A 6685-nucleotide genomic window follows, 5' to 3' on the forward strand; every position below is an offset into this window, starting at 1 on the left:
AGAAATTGACTTCTACAGTGGTTGATGGAGAGGGTATTGAGTACCCAATAGGATCCGTTGTTGTGACAGGGACATCGCTTAAAAGGTACCACATTGTTGTGTCAAGTTGTATTGAGACCTCTTAAAATCATTTATTTAGCAGTCATTGTATTGATTTTGGCATTATTCTTCTATAAAATGCAGGTACCCTATCAAAAATTCTAATGCCTAGTTGTTTGAGGACTTTGAGACACATAGACATATTCTTCATTACTCAAACCTTCTTGTTGCAACAAATATTCATTTGATTAAATATCGTGGTAGACCTCTTAATAAGGATTTGTGGAAAGTTCATGAATCAGACCATGAGGCAATACTTGAGACACTAAGGGTTAGAGCTGATCTAGAAGGTTCACTTGATTGATTTTTGGCCATCTAGAAGAATAATTCTACAATATGGTAGAATAATTTTGACAATTTTGTATATATCTTTTGCGAAACGTTGTAACCTCACTTTTTTGGATGTGCTCTACATGCATATGAGCTGTAATATGCATATGAGCTAAATGTGCATATGTACATGCCAAATTTTGTATATAAAAACATCAATGAGTTGTAATGTGCATATCTAGATGCTAAATTTTGTATAAAAAAACAACGAGTTGTAATGTGCATATCTAGATGCTAAGTTTTGTATAAAAAACAACAATGAGATGTAATTTGCATATTTAGATGCAAAATTTTGTAAATATAAACAGTAATGAGCTTGATAGTTTATATAAGATGCCAAATTTTATATATGAAAGTGTCCATGGGGCTGATTTGCAAATTTTCAATATGAATATGCAATTTTTTTTTCCAAGTGTTTTGGGAAAGTTTTGAGTTATTATTGAATTACCCGATTTGAAGGGCTACTACGAATAGTCCAAATCTGAGATATGATTTTGGTAGGCAGTGACAACATGACCCCATAGGTTCAAACGGATCGTCCATAAGTGCCACGGTCTCTGAGTTACGCTATGTCAAAGTTTGACCCTTTTTTTCGCTTTGAGTGCTCAAGGGAAAACGTCACTATGAGGTGGCTTGTAATGATCAGATGTCTTGGGGAGAAAGACAAGGGCACACCAAGTGTAAACCTAGCCACTCGGATGCACTCACCCTGACGGTTTGTTCCCATGACAAGCAGAACAAAAGATGCACTATTTTGCCACCTCTCACTGACGGTTTTTGATGCGACAGAAAAAATCTCACCACAAGAAAACAAAATGGAGTTGCCCAAAACTGAGATAGGATTTTGTAGGCAGCGATAACATGACCCCATAGGTTCAAACAGATCATTCATAAGTGCCATGGTCTCCGAGTTAGGCTACGTCAAAGTTTGACCATTTTTTTTCGCTTTGGGCGCTCAAGGGAAAACTTCGCTATGAGGTGGTTCGTAACGATCGGATGCCTTGGGGAGTGAGACAAGAGAACACCAAGCATAAACCCAGCCACCTAGATGTTCTCATGCTGACGGTTCATTCCCATGACAAGCAGAACGAAAGATGCACTATTTTGCCACCTCTCACTGACAGCTTTTGACACGACAAAAAAAATCTCACCACAAGAAAATGAAATGGAGTTGCTCGAAACTGAGATAGGATTTTTTAGGCAACCAAAACATAACCCCATAGGTTCAAATAGATCATCCATAAGTTCCATGGTCTCTGAGTTAGGCTACGTCAAAGTTTGACCATTTTTTCCGCTTTGGGCGCTCAAGGGAAAACGTCGCTACGAGGTGGCTCGTAATGATCAGACACCTTGGGGAGTGAGACAAGGGCACACCTAGTGTAAAACTAGCCACTTAGATGCACTTGCACTGATGGTTCATTCCCATGACAAGCAAAATGAAAGATGCACTATTTTGCCAGCTCTCACTAACAGTTTTTGATGCGATAGAAAAAATCTCACCACACGAAAACAAAATGGAGTTGCCCAAAACTGAGATAGGATTTTGTAGGCAGAGATAACATGACCCCATAGGTTCAAACAGATCATCCATAAGTGCCACGGTCTCCATGTTAGGCTACTTCAAAGTTTGACCATTTTTTCGCTTTGGGCGCTCAAGGGAAAACGTCGCTACGAGGTGGCTCGTAACGATCGGATGCCTTGGGGAGTGAGACAAGGGCACACGAAGTGTAAAATCAGCCACTTGGACATGCTCGCACTGACAGTTTGTTCCCATGATAAGAAGAATGAAAGATGCACTATTTTGCCACCTCTCACTGACAACTTTTGACAGTTTTTGATGCAACAGAAAAAATCTCACCATAAGAAAATGGAATCGAGTTGCCTGAAACCAAGATAGGATTTTGTAGGCAGAAATAACATGACCCCATAGGTTCAAATGGATCATCCAGAAGTGCCATGGTCTTCGAGTTAGGCTACATCAAAGTTTGACCATTTTTTCCACTTTGAGCGCTCAAGGTAAAACGTCGCTACGAGGTGGCTCGTAACAATCAGACACCTTGAGGAGTGAGACAAGGGAACACCTAGCATAAACTCAGCCACCTGGATGCACTTGCACTGACGGTTCATTCCCACGACAAGCAGAACTTCACTAAGTGATGAAATGATGAAATGATGAACTTCACTAAGTGCTTCAACTCTTCTTTTATAGGTGATGAAATGATGAACTTCACTCCATAAGCATGAAATGATGAACTTAAGCATGAAATGTCTTAATTGATTCTTGAAATGATGAACTTCACTCCATAAGCACAATTTTATGAAATAATAACTTCACTCCAATCTCTTCACGCACGAAGGACTCAAAGAAAATTCACTCAATCAAAATACAGAATATCAAAATTATCGGTATCAATACTTGGGTATACACAATATGAGAAATAGATAGTTTAAAAGTATATGCCATATGAGTTACAAGTAATGAAAAAATTGGGTCACATTTCAAGACATATACACAACTAACAAATTTGATCACATTTCAATAGAAAATAACCAAGTTTTAGGAATATCATGTTTCATATATATCAATGAACAAATTGGATCGAATATGAAGTTTCATATATATCAAAATGAACAATAATCATGTACATATATCAAAAAATGGCATAGATGCCAAATCAATAATAGTTACAAAAATGTGGCATGTGCCATGTCTGTCAAAGTCGATATATACATATACAAATGTCGAATATATAAAAAATTGGCCCTTCAATGACCACAAATATAACTATATGTCTATTCGTATCTATGACTGTGGTGGATCATCAAAATCAAGCCTCTTCAAATTAGTACATGGCTGCAAAAGGACAATTCAAATGTCTAATCAGATATATTTTCTCAATATAACATCAAAATAACTAAATACTGAACTCTAAATTTTTTGACATTGAAATGTTGATTACCTCATCTTTGTCTTCTACAATTCAGTGAGGCTGAGGATCCGTGGGATGTCCTGCAGGAGGCTGTAACTGGTAAAACAACATTAATACATGTTAATGACGTATATGTCAAATAACACATAATAACTAAAAATGAATAGACTAAAAAACTAAAGCATACTGGAACCTCAGATGGATGTGTTGTGGTCGTAGAAGGCAAAGTCACAGATGAATCAGTTACGACCATTTCCTATATCCATGGTAAGTGATCCAAAAGGAGTTAACTAGACGGTTTCAACTCCATTGTGCACTTAGTAAAAGGAGTTGATCTAAGATAGACATATCTTTTTCCTTGGTCGTGTTTGATCCCATAATATATGTGTAGGACTTCTACTGAAATGGAATGGTAGAATAACAGTAGGAATTTTGCAAGGGGCCTATAGTAGTTTAAAGACAATCATACAAGTTAATAACCCAAAGTTGTTGACAAACTAGATAAAACAAATATTTTTAACATATGTAGAAAAAATTCACACCGAAGCCTCGTATAGTTATACTGTAACCTTAGGAGGCCTTGTCGAATCTGATGCAGCTATTACCATTTCTTGTATGAAAAATGATAACATATGATATAGACATAAAAGGATTTAGTTATTTTGAACAAGCAATAATGCAATCCAAAGTGAATATGAAGATATCACCTCTTCCCTCTACTCAACCTCATCGACATCAGGTGCATTTATTAATTCCGTAAACCCCATATGTTTCTATATATAGAACAAATAAATTAAGTGCATTTATCAATATCTACATATACATGTTTAATCATAATACATTTCAACAATTGAATTTAAATTGTAGTGAATTACCTTTTGTCGTTTAGGTGTCTGAGAGGATATCTTTTTCTGCCTCAGAGTGCTAGAGGATGACTTTCTCACACGAGATGTCCTCGAGGCAAGTGGGGTAAACTAATGGAAAAAAAGTAACATAAGGGAAAAGAACATGTATTTAATATATCACTTAAGTAAAAAATATATAAATCTAAATGGTACCGCATAGCTATCTTGGCCAAAGTCAATGGCTGAAAGCGTGATATCATCAACTTGGGACATCTCAGCCACTGATAAGCCCTACAAAATATCAAGTAATGATACATATAATTAACAAAATATATTTTGAATCCAATGTATTATTATATTTTAAACAAATTTACAAATCTTTACCTCTGGTGGTGAAACTACTCGTGACTATGGAGTCGACTGAACAATATGTGGTGTACTCCCACCACCTGTTGCACCCTGCAATGCATTTTATTTATATGTCACTTTAAGTTTTTCTAAAAATAAAAATTCATTTCTTTTTATAAGATTTAGTCACTTAATTGATAACATGTCATAAACAGAATTAAACGCACCTATGTCTGATAGAGAGGGTATAACATATTGAGCAGTTCGTCAGTGAGGGCCACATCCTCTGCAGTGGAAGCATGGCATCTACTCCCACAACATGTAAATGAATGAGATGTCCCACCATCCTCATCCACGTTAGTGTCTACACCAGAAAATACACCCTAGTAGGTGGGGTACATATGTTGAATGGGCTGGATCGTGCCAAATGATGCATGAGGTGTTGTTGATGAAGGAGGTGTTGTAGGTTCTGGTACATCCTTTGCTCCGACCAGCTGTGTCCCATGCCAAACAATGACATCAGTCAATGATGCAGCTGCCTGAAGAGTCTGTAATTCCATAGACTCCTTCAAGGATATAGGGACAGTGACATGAACCATGGGTTTAGGAGTTGTACACCTCCAATGTTGTGGATCTACCACCCTATGGGCCCCAGGTCTATCCTGTGCAGAGCCTCTCCCTCTACCCTGAAATTGTCGGATGTCAAAGTAATTCAGCTTCTCACCGAGGATAAATTCACAGTACAACTTTCTCAAAAAATATAGAGGCACCTCCCAATTATTACAAGGTGGTTGGTCAAAGACCATATACCACCTATCCCAAAAATCATCTTTCAACCTAGCATGAACACACCAATGTATAGGAAACCGAGTCGTATTTAGTTCTAGGTTGTTACTAGTAACAGGATCGGTGAAAAGAGCACATATGTCAGATTTAACTATGCCCTTTTTCTTCACTCGATCATATGACAACCCATCTGCATAAAATGTTCGACATCTATCCCTCCATGAACCCCATTTCGTAACCTCCCTAGATACCTCATTTGCACTATTAGCCATTGTTTCTAGTGTTCTAGCAAGGGTTGAGTTGTGCTCAAGCTTAGAGGTCCTCAACCTATTCACCAATATAGAAATTTGGGCACTATTTTGTGTAAGGCAATTGATAAGATCCTCTTGTGTGGCATCTACATGACCTAATGGAGGACATGGAGGGTTTCGAGGTGGTGGTGGTTGTTGAGGAGCAACATTTTCAGGATTTTGAGGGTTTTCTTGTTGCTCTTGTGCAATGATAATAGGGTTTTCTTGTGTTGCTTGTGTAGGAGGAGGTCTTTGTTGTCTATTTCATTTTTGGGGATTGCTTGAAGAATTTGACATCAAATTAATAAAAACAAAACTTAAATCAATTAAAAAACCCTAATTTAATTAAAATGCAAAGAAAAATAATCAAACAAATCAAATCTTACCTGTTCGACAAGGTGCCATTGTTGAAAATTGCTTTTGATGATGAGAAAATAAAAAATTGTTGCAAACCCATGCGGGTTCGATGCTTTTTTTGGTTTCTCCTTGCTACTGTTCCATGGGTTTTGGCGTTGAAAATGGCCAAAACCCGTGGCCTAAACAAAAGAAATATGTTTCTCAAAACCCGTACGGGTTTTGAGAAACTTTAAATTTTTTTTCTCTAGGCTTGGTGTTACCAAGCCTAGCACGTTTTTGAAATTTTAGAACCCATATGGGTTATGAAAAAATTTATTTTTTTTGGCATGTGGCCACTTTTTTGTTCACCATCTTGGTGCACTTACCCATGTAGAGTAGATGGTAGTACCAGAGATAGAATTGTACCTACCTGATTGGTAGACCTTCTAACCTACCACCATTGATGCAAATTTCACATCATTCTCCAGAATGTCATTTATTATCGTCGATCTGCTGTCAAATTTGAAGCTAGTGGTGGCTAATACCATATCATTCGATACTTTCCTCAAGCTAGGCACCTCACCAGTTTCAGCTAGGCCTGTCACAACTCAAATTGCTTGCTTGGTGATCTTGTGTGGCTTGTCAAGCCATATAAGCTCATCATGAACACGACTAAGAATGTACCAGATCCACTCTGCTTCATCGAACAATGGAAATTGAA

The sequence above is a fragment of the Cryptomeria japonica genome, chromosome 1 (genome assembly GCF_030272615.1).
Source record: "Cryptomeria japonica chromosome 1, Sugi_1.0, whole genome shotgun sequence".
Taxonomy (NCBI): domain Eukaryota; kingdom Viridiplantae; phylum Streptophyta; class Pinopsida; order Cupressales; family Cupressaceae; genus Cryptomeria; species Cryptomeria japonica.